The sequence below is a fragment of the Podarcis tiliguerta genome (genome assembly GCF_965153285.1).
Source record: "Podarcis tiliguerta genome assembly, chromosome: 5".
Classification (NCBI taxonomy): domain Eukaryota; kingdom Metazoa; phylum Chordata; class Lepidosauria; order Squamata; family Lacertidae; genus Podarcis; species Podarcis tiliguerta.
The window spans coordinates 74,302,208-74,319,355 of record NC_139538.1 but is presented as its reverse complement, the minus strand read 5'-3'; the positions used below and the strand labels follow the sequence as shown (position 1 = coordinate 74,319,355).

The 17,148-nt window shown below is 42.9% G+C and overlaps 1 protein-coding gene across 6 annotated transcripts in view; it reads left to right on the top strand.

The window, feature by feature from the left end:
• Nucleotides 1-17,148, top strand: part of GRID1 (glutamate ionotropic receptor delta type subunit 1) — a 696,635-nt gene that overhangs the window by 311,333 nt on the left and 368,154 nt on the right. The gene's annotated exons all lie outside the window — the stretch shown is intronic.

Sequence of the window (17,148 nt, the reverse complement as noted above, 5' to 3'; positions counted from 1 at the left end):
GTTTTAGGTAATTTTGTACCCATTTGGGGAAATGAAACTCCAAATGCCTAGGAGGATTGTGAACTGTACTTGGCTTTTCGGGGGGGCGTGGCAGTCACATGTTGCAACTTCAAACTCAGGTATGGTTTGATGGTTCATATCATCTCTACCTTGTTGAAGCTAAGTAGGCGCAGGCCAAGTCATAGCCCAGATGGGTGATTAACGACTTGTAAATCCTCTGTGTTATTTCTGAGAACCAGTATGGTGCTACTTGGTGGTGGTCAAGAGATCGTGTGTATATCAACAACAACAACCTGGGAGACCAGGATTCAGCTCTCCACTCAGCTATGAAACTCACTGGGTGATCTTGACTTAGGCCAAACCCTGATTCTCAAGCCTAACTTACCTCTCAGGGGTGTTGTGATAATAAAAGGAACCTTGACCTCCTCAGTGGAAACTTGGCACATAAATATAATACAATCTTACCTTGGAAGTCAAACGGAATCTGTTCCGGAAGTCCGTTCAACTTCCAAAACATTCAAAAACCAAAATGTGGCTTCTGATTGGCTGCAGGAAGCTCCTACAGCCAATCAGAAGCTGCAGAAGCCCCGTCAGACGTTCAGCTTCCAAAAATAGTTTGCAAACTGGAACACTCACTTCCGGGTTTGCAGCGTTCAGGAGCCAAAACGTTCGAGAACTAGGCTGTTAGAAAACCAAGGTACGACTGTAAACAAAATGAAAGTACAGGCCTCCCCTAGCCATTGCAAAGCATTCTGGAGGCATAACAATGCTCTTTTGCAAATCTTAAGATTTATGATAAACAAGACCCTGTGATTTCAGGTGTGTGATCAGAAAAAGGATCAAAATAAAAGTTGTCCTTTCATTCCCTGTTACACAGATTAAACACACATAAATTTAATACATTTACTTAGCCTATGCAGTTGTAATAAAAACGTAATAGGTGAAATACAGAGAGCCGCTGTTTTATGTCCTCACTTATGCTGCATAGCATTTCATACCGGGGTTGTCCCATTGAAGTCAACGGCCCATAACTTTTGCTGTTCTAAATCAGTGTCACTCCATTGACTTCACGCTCATGTTGATTTACACTTGTTGGGAATCTGGCTGAGCAGCTACTTGGTGTGAATAGACTATCGCAGTCTGCTTCATTTGCAAATTTTTAATATGGTATACGCAAACACATCCAAGCAGCTTTTGCTTGGCTTTTTTTTTTTTAAAGAAAGAAAGAAGAAGTAGCTATGTCATTTGCCATAATATGTAGAAGGAAAACTCAAAGCTGGTTTAATGTATTAAACAAGGGAATTGACATATCCATGGTGAATTTCCCATCTCTTGGTCATATCTTCTAGCAGCGTTCTTCATCTGGAGTCCTCAGATGTTGTTGGACTACAAGTCCCATCAGCCCTAACTGGCATAGCCAATGGTCAGGGGTGGTGGGACTTGAAGTCTAACAGCATCTGGGTACCCAAGGCTGAAGAAGACTCTAGAGACCAGCAGAACTGTCTGAGTCAGGGCCACTGTATAGTCAATATGAGTATGACAAGACGAATTTCCATCCTGGTTCCCTTTATGACCACAATTCAGGCTACCAGCCTAGGAGGAAGACCATCTGGCCTGACACAGTGTGCACTCTCCTTTCTGTTGTGATGATTCTTTTTGGTCTTGGGCCAAGGCCTATGAGATTTCTAAGCCGAAAGCCTTTCTCGTGATTGCTAACGTGATTTTGGGTGGGCACACAGAGATCTCATAAAGAAATGTGAGACCCATAGCCCTACAATTTAGGTATTTATGAAGTTGTCTTATACCAAGTCTGGTCCCTACTGGAGATGCCAGTCAGAGTTTAAACCAGGGACTTTTTTCAGACAAAGAAGGTGTTCCACCACTGAGCTATGACCTTTCTTCAAAAAAAGGGGACAGCTTTCCCAGTCCAGGAGTCTCTCTCATTTATGCAGGACCCCATGGCCCTGTTGCATGTTTCCTGCCATATTAAAGTCTCCCTTCCCTGGAACCCACTGTTGTTAGTCACTGCTCCCTTTTTACTCTCCTATGATTCAAAGCTGCACTTTAGAACGCCTTATTGCTTTATGTATTTGTTTAAAAGGAACTTTCTGAATATAAGTTATTCTGCAAGTGACAGTCTTCTGCATGGACGGTGCTTCTCCTTCTATCAAACTGCTTCCTGATTTGAATGCTGCAATATTCAAGCCCACTGGAAACGCAGTCTGCGTGACTGAGTTTCAGTGGGGAGTATTCTAATATGAACAGCATTATTGCAGCATTAGTTTTAAATTGAAGCACTACATTACTTCTCCATACAACGTGAGTAAATGAATTAAGTCTAATTGCCGGGAAAATATACTAAAATGAGCAGTTGCCTGAATTCAGGCTGTATTGTTTTTATGTTTGTGACTCTCCATTTAACATGGAAATAGAACCCAGGGCAGAGTTATGCAAATCAGAACACAAGAAGAGTCTGCTGAATCAGACCAATGGACCGTCTAGTCCAGTGTCCTGATCTCACAGTGGCCGTCCTGGTACCTATGGACATGCGTGCAACTCTGCCCATCTGGGAATCTCCGCAACTGGTGTTCAGAACAGTGGGTACCCAGTGCCTGGGGCCATGTGGAGTGTGGGGGAGGAGGGAGGGAAACAGATGGAATACACCTGCACATTGAATTGCCTAATGGCGTCTGTGTCACCCAGGAGATTGCAGCCACCTAGATGAGAAAAGAAGAGTCGTTCTGTTGTCTGGAGAGGTCACTTCCTGGTTTGCATGGAGAAGCCATTTCCAACAGAGCCCAGCAACAGAAGCACACAGCTGTATCGAGGCAGCACTGGGTGTTGGAATTTTGTGCCCCTAACAATTTTGCACCTAGGGCAACCGTCCCTGTGGCCCTCTCCACACTATGCCACTGGTTCAGAGGAGGGAGGCCTGACTCTTTTCTCAATGCTTTTCACTGAGTTCTGTGAGACATTGTAAACTCTAGCCTAAGACACTATTGGAAGGGACCAAAACTTGCCTTTTAAGTCACAGGAGCAGACTTAGCTGCTCCCAAGTGATGTCCCCAAGTGTACGCTTTACTTTCTCCCTCTAAAAAGGTTGGGTGCCATCAACACCGATGCAGGAAATAATAGCAATAAATCACTGCACATCGGGATAATGCTGCAGTCATGTGAACTGGACTCCTAACAGAGATGCTCTGTACCCCCCAGGAGGAGTCCTTGCATTGTACAGGCCCATGTGCCACATGTGTCCCGTTCCTCATCATGATAGGCATTGCACCCCTGGTCCATTTTTGCCAAGGTGCTTTGTGTGCATCTGAATTTCTGAGGTATGGTGACTTTCATGTGTGAGTAAACTGTGGCACATACAGCACCACAAGCAGAACTTTTCTGTCCTCATCACCATTAAAGGGATCGGCTCACATCTTCAACCTTCGGTCATCAAGTGTAGCAAAATCAAGAGAAGTATATGTAGGAATGAACATGCTTTAAAAGGGCTACCTCCTAACTGTTTAGCTGGAACTATTTTGTTCTGCTGAGATTAGGAGGAGAGCGCAAGGGATGTACGTTGTTCTTAATGCAACTAACCTACAACATTTACCGGTACTGTTTTTTCCCCTCTCTCTGGAAGAGAAATTTGTTGCCTTTATTTATGCACCATAGCAATAATACAGCTGTGAGCTGGATGTTCTACTGCAGCTGCAGAGTGGTAGTCAGACATGGAACTATTAGGGTTGTAGTCCCACCCAGATTTGCTTGATGTGGTTTCTGAAGTCATGAAGAGAAGCCTCTTCTTCAGCCACTCAGCATAAAAATGAGATCTGTGCTTATAGATCTGGAAAGCAAAAAAGGAGTGAGATACAGACTGTGATGACTGGGGTAGGAGAACTAAAGATAGAGAGAGACACCTTTTAATTATTTAATTCCACAGTACATTCCAACAAAATGTGGTGAGCCTCTAGAGGGTAAACTCATCGCAAATCAATAGGAGTCCTGCTGATCTAAGTGCTGTAGGCATTTTGGCCCACAGATTGTAAAGATGACCTCAGTCATTATGGAGTTGAACAAACCCCAGTCTATTTTTCAAATTACTACATTGTAACAACAGCAGGGTCCTGTAGATAAGAGGCATGATTATACTTGCCTTTAATCTTCTCTTGTTCTACAAATGTGTGGCTTTTTAATACTGAGAATCAGTGTCTTCTTCATATATATTTCAGGTAACGGAAAAGTTGTGGGGTTTCCTGCAGAGATGTTAATTCCAAATCCTGACAACTTGCTTAAATCTAGTGCAATGTGAAAAGCAGTGTGAGACTAATCTAACCACAGTATAGGATGCCCTCCCCCAACACATGTTTTTAAATCAGGGTGGAGTTTACCCATACTTACCTTTCCTCTGTTCTTTCAGGACAATTTAAAGCTTTTTGTCTGAGAACCCCTTTTTTGTTCTGGAACTTACTCTTTGAAGCTCAATCAGAGCAAAAGTCAATCCATGGAAAACTTGAACTGACATTTGCTCTGATTCAGCTTTAAAGAGCGGGTTTTTGTGGGGAAAGCTCAGGCGGGGGATGGGACCCACTTGTACACAGAGCATTAAAGGGCAGACTTCTGACTGGAAAAAGCAGGGCAAAATATGTGCGGATAAACCCCAGATTAATATGATTTTCAATAGATTAACAAGGGTTTCTGGCTCCCTAAAGGTAAAGGAAAAGGACCCCTGACAGTTAAGTCCAGTCGCAGATGACTCTGGAGTTGTGGCGCTCATCTCACTTTACAGGTCAAGGGAGCTGGCATTTGTCTGCAGACAGTTTTTCTGGGTCATGTGGCCAGCATGAAAAAGCCGCTTCTGGTGAACCAGAGCAGCGCACAGAAACGCCGTTTATCTTCCTGCCAGAGCAGTACCTATTTATCTACTTGCACTTTTTGGCGTGCTTTCGAACTGCTAGGTTGGCAGGAACTGAGACTGAGCAACGGGAGCTCACCCCGTCGTGGGGATTCAAACCACTGACCTTCTGATTGGCAAGCCCAAGAGGCTCAGTGGTTTAGACCACAGTGCCACCCGTGTCCCCTCCCTCCGCGTCTGGCTCCCTACTGTTTAATAAAAGCAACAGCTAAATTGGGCAGTAACTCAGAGATACATTTGTACATATATATGCGGGTCATTCCAGTGTATAATCTGCTCTTGGGGTACAGTTTGGTAACTGGCTTTGCCCCCTCCACCCATGCCCTCATTTGTATCTGGTCCCAGCAGCTCTGCCACTATTTCACACCTGTCTTTGGTTGGTGGATCTCAGGTGTTAGTTAATGAAGCACCTACCCCTGCAAGTTGATTCTGAAAGGCTGACGTCTGACCATCAGTGGTGTGCTGATAAAGTGCAGGAGTTCACCATGACAGCACCTCTAGCCATGCCACGAAGGGGAGTCCAGAATGCAAGGAGATACGTTGATCTATTCATCTCCCCCCCCCCCATCTCTCTTGTCCTCTCGCTCTCACTCTCCACAGCAATACATAGTGTAATGCCCAGTTTATCAGGATCAGCTGGCAGGAATAGAATATGAGTTCCTCTGTGCCAATCTGTCACAAACAACGGTAAAACTTGAAAGTCCTGTTATCACCTAACTCACTTGTCAGAGCAAGGAGAATCCATCAGTTACCCTCTGGCAGAGAATGTCATTGCTCCTGCTCTTTAAAAAGTCCTGGATTTCTCCCCCGCCCCCCTTGTTTAAATCACTCTTGAGCATGATCTATGCTGTGCATGTGATATGTATAATTTCTTCTGTGACCTATGGGGAGCATTAAAGAACATAGTCCTGGGAGCAAGAAAGATACACACTCTATACAGAGACACTCTCTGTTCCATTTGCCCAGGACTTACCGGTACATTGCAGGATCTATAGCATGATGATTAAACATGCCTTGCCTATTTCATTATCCCAGGCAGTATAAATGTTGGAAATAAGGATTCAAAAAGAAGAGTCACGCAATAGCTATATGCACATTGTGTATAGAGGTTTCCTCAGAAACTGCACATCTTTGGGCAGTGCCCAAGCTAGCCCCCTGTTGCTTTAATTTGAATTGTGGCTAGGGCAACAGCAGTGGCGTGGGGGGGCACAGGGATGGTTGCCCCAAGCACAAAATTGTTAGGGGGTGCAAAATTTCAACACCCAGTGCTGCCTCAATTCAGCTGTGCGCTTCTATCACTGGGCTCCATTGAAAATGGTATTTCCATGCAAACCAGGAATTAATCTCTCCAGACAATGGAATGACTTATTTTCTTATCTCTGCAGCTGCAATCTCCTGGGTGACATAGACACCATTAGGTAGTTCAATGCATATGCAGACTCCAGCTATTTACCTCTCCCCACCCCTCCACGTGGCCCTGGGTGCTGGCAACCCATGCAATGCCACTGAGCAACAGAGTTTGGCCTAATGTGTAGAGAGGTTTTCCTTGAATTTTCATTAGAATTATGATCATTTTTCAACAATTAAAAGACAGCATCTACGAGGAGTTGTAGGGTTTTCAAATACTTGGCATATCTTATCATGTTTCAGAATTATTGTCTCCATTTTAGAGAGTGGCTTGTCTAAAGCCACTTGCTGATTTCATGGCAGAAGTGAAATTAGGACTTGGGGCTTTCTGATTACCCTCTACCCCGAAGCTTGCCAATGAGTGTGTAGAAAAGTAAAACTGTGGCCAATTGGTTTCTGGGCCTAGCATATGTGCAGGTTCTTGGAAGTGGTTTGTTCTTCCAATTCCATTTCTAGCCTTTGATTCCAAAATTGTCCTGGGTGGCTTCTTCTTTTCTTTTTTAAAAGGCTTGCTGTGACTGGAACTACTCTCATTAACTCTAAATTCTGGTGTCAAGAGCAAAGAGTACAAAGTTAGCAGGAAGATTTGTATGCTTGTCTTTATGGGTTTAACACACATAATAAAGATGATAAAGAGACTTAATTTCACCAAGTCAGCAACTTCAATGCAGCAGTAAAAAAAATAAACAATGTGGCAGGGTTAACATAGGCAGGAAAGAGAGGGAATGCTGTCTTTCCTCTGTCTGTTAAGAATTAGAGTTGTTTTAAAAGTGTGTTTGTTGCCAATGTAAATTCATTTTGAACAGTAACGTTTTGATCTGTGTAGCTCTTCCTTCCAATAAGCCCTTGCTTGTTAACTGTACAGGGTAGCTTCCAGCTAAGTTTAATTCAGGGCAGACACATTGAAATAAAGAAACATGACTAAATAAAATTTAGTTGAATAACCCCCCAGATTACAGTAAGCAATATTAATTTAGGAGGAGTTGGAACTGACTTAATATGGGGCTACTCCAGAATTGGTTTCATATCCCCCTATATTCATTAAGTGTGTGAGAAGTTGGAGACTGTGGAGTGGTTTACATGGGAGGATGAAGTCCCTGAAACAAAATGCACACAACCCTCCAAAAGTAGTAATCTGTGAGGGCCAGCTATGTGCATTACTTCCCTGTTGTTTAGTCATTTAGTCGTGTCCGACTCTTTGTGACGCCATGGACCAGAGCACCCCAGGCACTCCTATCTTCCACTGCCTCCCGCAATTTAGTCAAACTCATGCTGGTAGCTTCGAGAACACTGTCCAACCATCTCGTCCTCTGTCGTCCCCTTCTCCTTGTGCTCTCCATCTTTCCCAACATTAGGATCTTTTCCAGGGAGTCTTCTCTTCTCATGAGTTGGCCAAAGTATTAGAGCCTCAGCTTCACGATCTGTCCTTCCAGTGAGCACTCAGGGCTGATTTCCTTCAGAATGGAGAGGTTTGATCTTCTTGCAGTTCATGGGACTCTCAAGAGTTTCCTCCAACACCATAATTCAAAAGCATCAATTCTTCGGTGATCAGCCTTCTTTATGGTCCAGCTCTCACTTCCATACATCATTACTTCCCTAAGCAGGGCCTTTTTTTCAGCCGGAACGCTCCAGAACTCAGTTCCAGCGCCTCTCAGGTGGGCCCCATTCATGATGAGTTCTGGCACTTCTTTTTCTAGAAAAATAGCAATGGTCCTAAGTATAAAACATTAAAATCCCGCCACCTTTCTAAATATATGAATCCAAAGACTATTGGGGGGGGGGGGGAATCAGGCCAAGTAACATGCAGCTTTTCTGAGTGCAAACAGATATAGCAGATATTTAATGTAAGCATGGGCCACTAATGGTATGTCTGTTGCATACTTCTGTAGGTCTCCCATCTCCCATACCTCCAAATTATGCAAGATTGTGTCCTGAATCAGTGCCATAGCTGGGGGAGGGGGTGGCTAGCTGGTTGTTTTTTTACCCGGGGGGTTGTGCTCTGTGTCTTAATATCATCACATAAATGGAAATCTAAACAAATGTATGGCCTCTGAAGATTTCATTCACTCAAAACGTATTTTCCAGTGGATAGGTTTGAAGCAATAAACACACACACACATACATGCACAATATATAAAGCATAAGAATTGCAGAATGTGGGTGCTACAACCAATTAACCCTTGTTTGCACTCCTAGCAACCTTAGTTGGAAAAAGGCCAACACCTACAGCAGGGCCTCCCTTGCTGATCTAAGGGTATGGGGAAATTTATATGGGATAAGGCACTCCATATGGCATTTGTTCCTAATCTACGTGCCAAAGTTTACTACTGTGACTTGAGAAAATCACTAGTGTGCTGGGCTTCTTCTTTTTTTGGTGCCTGCTTATAATTAGAGCACTTAATTCTACTGTATTCTCAAATAAGGAGTGATTCAGTGATCTGATTATGCCTGGTGTAGATAATGCATCCGAATCGCCCAGTGGAGGTCCCTAGCAAGGATGACTGCTGTGGTTCTGACTTCTGTCAGGAAGCATGTTCAGTGCAGCTGTTCCAAGAGAGATGCAATAGGTGAGCTTTTTAAAAAGGTGGCTGATTTTGCGGCATCTCAGTGTGGGCATTGTGAAGCATGTGGTGCAGCGTGCTTTCAATTATAATTTGAAATGTCTGCCTCAGGTATCAGAAGCTTTACTGTCAGACTGTCCTAAGGTACTCAGGACCTGGCTGTTATAGGTTTTTGAAGGTCAAAATTACTACCTTTGGCTAATTTTCTAGAATGACCATTGCCAACCAACATGCCAGCCAAATCATCTTATCAAAATGTGGTTTTAAGTACGAACACTCTGATCCACATTGTACTTAGAAAAAACAAAACTTTGTTGTATTGATATGAAATGATCACCCAGTGCTTTTTATAGGCAGATCTGACATTTTCTGGCTACCTGAGGGCATGTTTGGCATAGAATGCTGTTGTGACACTATCGACCAGAGGACAGCGAAGGGAATTAATTGGTCGTTATTGTCATTATGTATGTGTGCAAAGTGCTAGTTGTTTACATTGCAAAAACAAAACTAATTATATGTCTGCTGTTTAATATCAATACATATTCAAGTGCTGAAACTCCAAATAACAAAGAAGCACTTAGGGGAAATGTAATTTATTCTCTGCTGGACAGAAATGGCAAAATTGGTTTCTTCTTATAATTTTTGCTGTCTTTTTTCAAATTGGGCTGCTGCACCTGAGAGTCTTCAAGGACCTGGCTGATAGTTAATTTATTAAAATGTAATCACATTCATGACCTGTAGTATAATTGAGCGCCTTTTGGAAAAGTAGGCTTCTGCAGAAAATAGTGAGTGTGTCGGCTTATTAGGATGTGTTGTTTCTGGCCCACCTTTTTAAAAATTGCCTCAAACTGAAAGTTCCCAAGGAGGGATTTGAAGTGCCCTGGTTTGTATATTTTATAAGCAAATGCTAATAAAAATTAGCATTTGGATATTGGTTAATAATGTGGTTTAGAGAAGTGAAATTGGAAAGCTGGGAATATGTGCAGGCAGCTCAAAATTCAATACTAGTACTATAAAATTTAGTTAAATGATAAAGTCTCTTTTGATCAATTAAAAAGATGTTCTCAATCAGGCAACAAATGGTTTTCCATCCATTTATTTATTTTTTTACAAAAAAAGAGAAGACTGTTTGTTAAGTTCAGCTGGAGCTTCATGCTGTACCTTTTGTAAGGTGTTTGGTTGGTGGGTCTTGCAGGGCAGGTCTTCTCAAGTCACCAGCATACCACACAACAGCATTGGTGATCACATGCTTGAGGGTGGTAGACAATTTTGTCTACCTGGGTTCCACCATAACCAGCAAGCTCTCCATTGATGCTGAGCTGGCAAGGCAGCTATGTAAATGGCTTGCCTCGCCAAAAGGGCATGGGAGAATGTGAAACTGTAAAGGTTGGGTCTCTCCCACGGAAGCGATGTGTCTTCTCCCTTGAACTGTGAGCCAAGGAGACTTGTCATGTAAAACTACACAATTAGTAAAGGTGGAGGAGCCCTAACCATTTTTGCATCTTGCCTCCCAAACAGACACAGAAGCTATGGCATTAAGGATGGTGAACCTGTGACCCTCCAGATGCTGTTGGACTTCAGGTCCCATCAGCCCCAGCCAGAATGGTCAGTGAACAGGGATGATGGTAGCTGTGGTCCAGCAACATCTGGAAAGCCACAGGTTCCCTGCTCCTGCTTTACATATACCCAGTCGATTGTGGGAGGCAGCACTGAGGAAGCATTAATGACTCAAGGAAATGTGAGGGGGGGTCTAAGTGATATTAGGATACTAGTAAGAGATACAATGAAAAGTCATGTGGCTGTTTTAACATGAATCACAAGGAGCAGTTAAAGACAGGCAACTCTTGAGAATAAATTAAGAGTTTAAGGCTGTAATGTTATGCACACTTAGGAATTCACGGTAAGCCCAGTCTGGAAGCAGTGGTAGAGTACAGAGAAGGGCAGTTCATGCCTCAAGGTGAAACTGAGCTGCTTTTAAAGGGCTGAACATACATCCAGCCTTAAACGGGGAGATAAAAATTAAATACGGCATTTAAAACTTTTGAAAGATATGGGCTGGCAGAATATTATTGGTAATTATGCATGTATGCTCCTTTCAAGGACTTGCACCTTTCAAAGGGTTTCATTGCACATCATTGTAATAATGGAGAAACAATTTGGGAAGCATTTTACCTGCATTTTCTATAAAAAGGGGAGGGGGGGAGCAAATCACTCTGCTATTCTTCCGTTCTCAGCACTTTTGATAACCTTTGGAAAGCAGAAAGAGCTTTCCCCACTCAGTAATGTTCAGTGTTTCATGTCATTATTAGGGTAGTTGACAAAAGTTGTACATCCTTGCAAAGAAATAATGACTATAATAAAGGGGGATTGGAGATAGTGCGGCTACTTCTTTCTTCTCCGTAGGGCATCTGAAAATAATTGGAAACTTGTTTTTGCTCCCTTCATTCCATTAAAAGCACAATAATTATGAAATCTTCAAGAAGTATAATTTCTTCCGTTTCATGGTACTTCACTACTGATAAAGCAGCCACATCACGAACGTAGGGGCTGTGCAGCTTCAGGTAAAACTGATGTTTCTCAGCTTAGAATATTGATTGTTTTACACCATAACCTCTGGGTACCTGGAGAAGGTTCATCCTTCATGAGAATCACTTTCTCTCATTAAACTACGGCTTGTGTGAATAATTAGCTAATACTTCACATGTCTTCTTTCTACAAAAGGAGAAAATGTACATACAAGCATATCAGGAAAGAATACTTTCAAAAGTGCTTACATGGGCCAGAACTGCATATAAAAATGTGTTTAATAGGATAAATCCATACTGAAATGCTGATGAAATTTCACAATGATTCTTTTTTAAATAGATCACAAATTGCTGCAGAAATGTGGAAAACGTGTATGTTATTTTCACAAATACCATCATTTTTAGGCACATACTCCTCTAATATATGCATTTTTGTAAACATTGTTGGAGAGCTACATTGCATTGCATAATCTGGATAAATGCAAATTTCAAATTTTATCTATTATAGTGGTACCTCGGGTTACAGATGCTTCAGGTTACAGACTCCGCTAACCCAGATATAGTCCCTCAGATTAAGAGCTTTGCTTCACGATGAGAACAGAAAACGTGTGGTGGCAGTGTGGAGGCAGTGGGAGGCCCCATTAGCTAAAGTGGTACCTCAGGTTAAGAACAGTTTCAGGTTAAGAACAGACATCCAGAACGAATTAAGTTCTTAACCCAAGGTACCACTGTATTTGCATACAGAAGCTACAGAGCAATCACCTAAAATAAAATATTGGTGGACAGTGGAGGCTGCAAGCCAGGAAAAGTGAAACTTGCATTTGAAAGGATAAGAGAATAAGACAGAAAATTAAGAAACTCCTTTCCAATTTGGAGTGCAAAAGGTACCTTTCTTATGAAAGTGCAAAAAGTTTGGGCTGCAAAAGTGGTCAGCAATATGTGGACACAGTGGCAAATACTGATCCTTTGAAAGACATGTTCTGCCTGAGGTCACAGTGGCCAGTCTTACTTCCTCAGGTAGGCATCATAAATAAAAGGTCACAATGCCTGATCTCTCTCCTTCAATTGGGCAGCATCAACATGAGGTCACAATGGCCAGTTTCTTCACTCTATCTCTCAGTGGGCAAGAACATGTGGGCTCAGTTTCTCTTCCCAACATTGGGCAATGGCAGTGCAAGGTCAGGGTGATGAATATTGCTTCTCTTACTGAAATGGGCAGCAGCACATGGGCAGAGACACAGCTGGCAAGGGGAAGGAGGAGCAATAGTAGGTGAACCCCCCTCCCCATCCATAGGAGGGCTGCTTCTCACTGTGAGTACTCCACAGTGTACGCTTGGCACCACAAGAGGTGAGGCTAACTTGAGGCAGGCCAACAACTTCCAAGGTCTCCTAGAGAGGGGCACAGGTTGATAGGCAGTCTAGCAGGCTCTGGGGGGTGAGAAGAACAGGAGGGCACCACAGAGAAGGTGGGGCATAACATTTCAGCATGTGCCACATAGGGAGCATGTTAGGAGAGTGAGAGACCGGAGGGCAAGTGTTGGGTACATGAACAGCTGAATGTGAGAGAGGAGTCAGTCAGGGAGCATGCAGCATATAAGGAGGAGGAACTGAGAGTGTGTATGTGGGGTGCAATGCTCACCCTGGGTTTGGCCCCACCCCACAATTCACAGGATAGCTTGGTGAGCCGCAGCAGCGGAAGTTTATGTCAGGCGCTTGTCCTATACTCGAGTAGGACCCTGGCAGAGACACATGCCTGACTGGCATGTTATCTCCCTCCCGGTCGGTCGTTTGGGAGCTTCAAAAGCTTTCTTCAGCCCGAACATCACAGCGACCGATGCCAACAGACATCGGCGCACTTAGGGATCTGCAGAGTGTTCGCAGCTTGCGTGACAGACCTCAGCAACTCAGCATTTTGGCTAATCTACTTTATTTACATATAAACACACACAGAGCACTGCAACACGGCTCCCTCTCTCTCTAGCATCAGACAGCAAAGAGAAAGAACAAAGGACAATAGTCTCACTTCACGGAACACAGTAACACAAACATCCTGTCTCCATCACTTCCCACTTTGTGGAGTCAAAACAAAACATACACCACCATGTGATAGACAAAAATCCCATGACTGCAATCATGGAGCAGGAATTCTAACAGTTTAGCCTTCAGGAATGAATATCAACTGTCGGGGAAGGATTAGGGAGAAAAAGGGGTAGGGGGTGCACAAAGGTGAACAGACAGAGATGGGAGATGATTCAGTTGATTGTTAAAAGGGGCAAAACCCAACCACCATGATGTACAACACCTAGTTAAAGCTAAGAATCAGAGAATGGAACAGAATAAAATTAAAACGAGTGAGGACTGGGAAGCAAATACTGAAGGGGGGCATGGAGAGAGATCTGCCAGCTACTCTGCATCCAGAATTGGCAGCAGTGTGCAGTTAAGGCAATGGTTCCCTATAATAACAGTGTACACAGAAACCATCTCACAATGGCCCTCCCTGGGTACTGGCAAGATGGGACAGCACTGAATGAAACCTTACGGCAGGGTTTTTCTCTACATGTAAGTACTGCCTGGTGGGTTTTAATGCTTGTTGGCCAGCAGGGATGTTGTGATTGTTTCCTAATCCTCCTCCTCCTCCTGCTCACCTTCTGGCAGAAGCTCCTACATAGTTTTGCATCACAGCCTCCTGGCAGCCAACTCTGAGGCCACAGTTAGGCTAAAACTAAACGACTTGTGCTTTTTGTGTTTTAATTATGGCTAAAGCTAAATGCATATCGCTGCTGGTAGAACTGAGTGCTGAAACTGGCACTTGAAGTCTAGTACAGTGGTACCTCAGGTTAAGTACTTAATTCATTCCGGAGGTCCGTACTTAACCTGAAACTGTTCTTAACCTGAAGCACCACTTTAGCCTTAGGGGCCTCCCACCTCCGCTGCACGATTTCTGTTCTCATCCTGAAGCAAAGTTCTTAACCTGAAGCACTATTTCTGGGTTAGCGGAGTCTGTAACCTGAAGCGTATGTAACCTGAAGCGTATGTAACCTGAGGTACCACTGTTGGCAGAATATGCTGCTCAGTTGGCAAGGGCAGAAAGCCAGGATTGGCCAATCTAGAGGCTTCAAACTGGCTTACAAATTTCAGGGGCTTTTGCGGCATAAGCGGATTCATTTCTGTACTTGAAGAGGGATCTAAGGAATGAGCATCCATAATGCAAAATAGCTCAGCAAAGGCCTCTCCATATGTCCCCGTGATACTATTGAGGCAGTCATGTCTGATCTCACTTCCAATACTCTTTGAGCTTGTAAGAATTTTGGTGTGGTCCTACTGCTTCATTTTCAAATCTATCCATAGCCCATAACGTCGTGCTGAAATCCCATAGCTTTTAGTACCACAAGTGTTCTTGTCTATTTTTGTTCCCCTTTTGTTGCCCTGTAACCCCTCCAGACAGCAATAATATGATTTGCTTTGAGGAAGCTTTGCAGAACAAACTAAAGCAGAATAAACCCACCACTAATGCCTTAGTTTTGTGTCAAGAAAATGGTGCAAAATAGACCCACAATAAGACACCAGGCTGGAGAGGCCCTAGACTGCACTTAGCTGCTCTCTTAGGGTTCAGGGGTTTTCAAGATACACAATGAAGCCCAATAAACTCTCTGCTTTGCCCCTTTTCACTGGAACCACCCATTGTAGGTGTTGGCTTCAGTTAGGCAGCTCCTAGTCATGCTTTTGTAAAAGTCTCATGTATTTTGAAAGACATGGCAGGACAGCAGCTCTGGGTCTGCCAGTTAATCATTAATGATTAAAAATTACCTTTGGAAAGCTCTGGAGAAGCCATGCCATAAAGGGACTGGAATGAATTTTCAACTTGCAAAGTGGCATTCTGCCAATTTAATTTCTACCTGACGTTTCAAAATAAATAAATAACATAATTCTAGCCCATTTCTCTGCAGTGCGTTCTTTGTGGTATTCAGTTGTTATGTTCACATCCCAGAAAAGAATTGGATGAAATAAAACCTAAGTGTACATTTTTCAGCATAAGTATTGTGACACAATATGTGCATAATCTTTGTGCTGCAAGCTTTATACGGCATACTGGATGGCGCAACATAGGAACTCTGTGCAACTTTTACAATGATACAATAAAATGTTACTGGTTTAGTTTCCTCCAAGAACTGTTTTTCTGAATCGCGGGACATCTACTCACGGAACACTTTGACAGGACTGTGATGGTTTTTTTTCCAATGAGGGAGAGCCTATATTTGCAGACACTTTGTTTCCTCTGTCTGCCCCTGTTCATACACTTTTTGTGTCTCCCTTGCTATGTGAACCCAGCCAAATAGCCAAACAGGGAACACTGAGATAATGTCACGGTGAAACAGAGCCAATCAGATTTAACTACAGATTTGGCATAATCCCTGAGGCTGTATGAAATAACATTGTCCACATTAGACCAAGAGACAGAACATACCCCTATGTTACCCAGGAAACTGGGTAGATACAAGGACAACAAAACTGTCTCAGTGATGGGTGTTTTCTTGCAAATGTCAAATTCATTTCCCCCCAAATGCCCTAAATCAATTGAGATGGGATTTACTATGTTTTGTTTGATGCAAATTTAGTAAACAAAAAAATTAAAAGTATGTCACTTCATTTTTCTGTGCTGTATAATACCTGAAAGGTTTTCCCAATAGTCAAAAGTAGTTGAACTGCAGTATTTGCCAAGGGGAACAGAATCAATAAACAGTATGGTTTAAATTTTTGGCTTATATATCTAGTTTAAATGTCTGACTTGGAAAACTGAAAAGTTTTTCCAATAGTCAAAAGTAAATGAACTGAAGTATTTGTCAAGGGAAGTGGAATCAATAAGCAGTGTGGTTTAAATGTTGCATTCAAACAAATGCAAAGCTATACTGGGATTTTATTTTATTTTTGAAAGTATTTTGCTCAAAAATGTTCTAAGGCATGACAGGCAACTCAGAAGCATATACTCCCCTTTCATTACTTAGATTTAAGTGGGGGAATTGAAGGTGACTTAAGAAACAAAAAATCCTTTGCAGTACAAAATATGCATAAGATTAAAAACAAGAACCAAAGGATCATTCTAAAAGCAACAGACAAACTCAACATCCTTCCAATCAAGTAAACATGATCATGATCTGAAAGCTGCTAACATACTAAGGCTGCAATCCTAGCCTCATTTCCCTGGAGGTAAACCCAGTTAAATTCAACAGGACTTCTGTGTAGACATGGCATGAATAAGTTGAGGGTTGTTTTTTTAAAGGAATAGTCATCTAAAAATAATAATTGCAACTTTGATTTTAGATTTGGCTAGCAGTGCGCCCCTCCCAGTTGCCCAATGTGACTTGTGGTAATGAATCTATTCATTCTGTTACTAACAGTGCAATCCTCACCATGTCTTCTCAGATTGAATTCAGTGGGGCTTACTTCACCGTAAGTGGGACTAGCAGAGAAGCCTCAGCTTTTGGCTCTGCCACCCTCTTGACTTCCTGCTATCAGCATAGAATACACCCAAAGAAGGGAATCAGAGATGGATTTAGAGCAGCATGATTGGTTCTGCCACATTGGGTGCTGAGCCTAGGAGGCGCTGAAGGGCGTCACAACCATGATGTGAATTGAGCAGAATGGAAGGCAAGAGGTTTGCGAAGGGGGGTTGATGAATTTTGGCTTCACACATGGCGCCAGTGAAATTTGAAAGACCAAAGTCCACCCCTGAGGGCATTTGCTCCAGTAG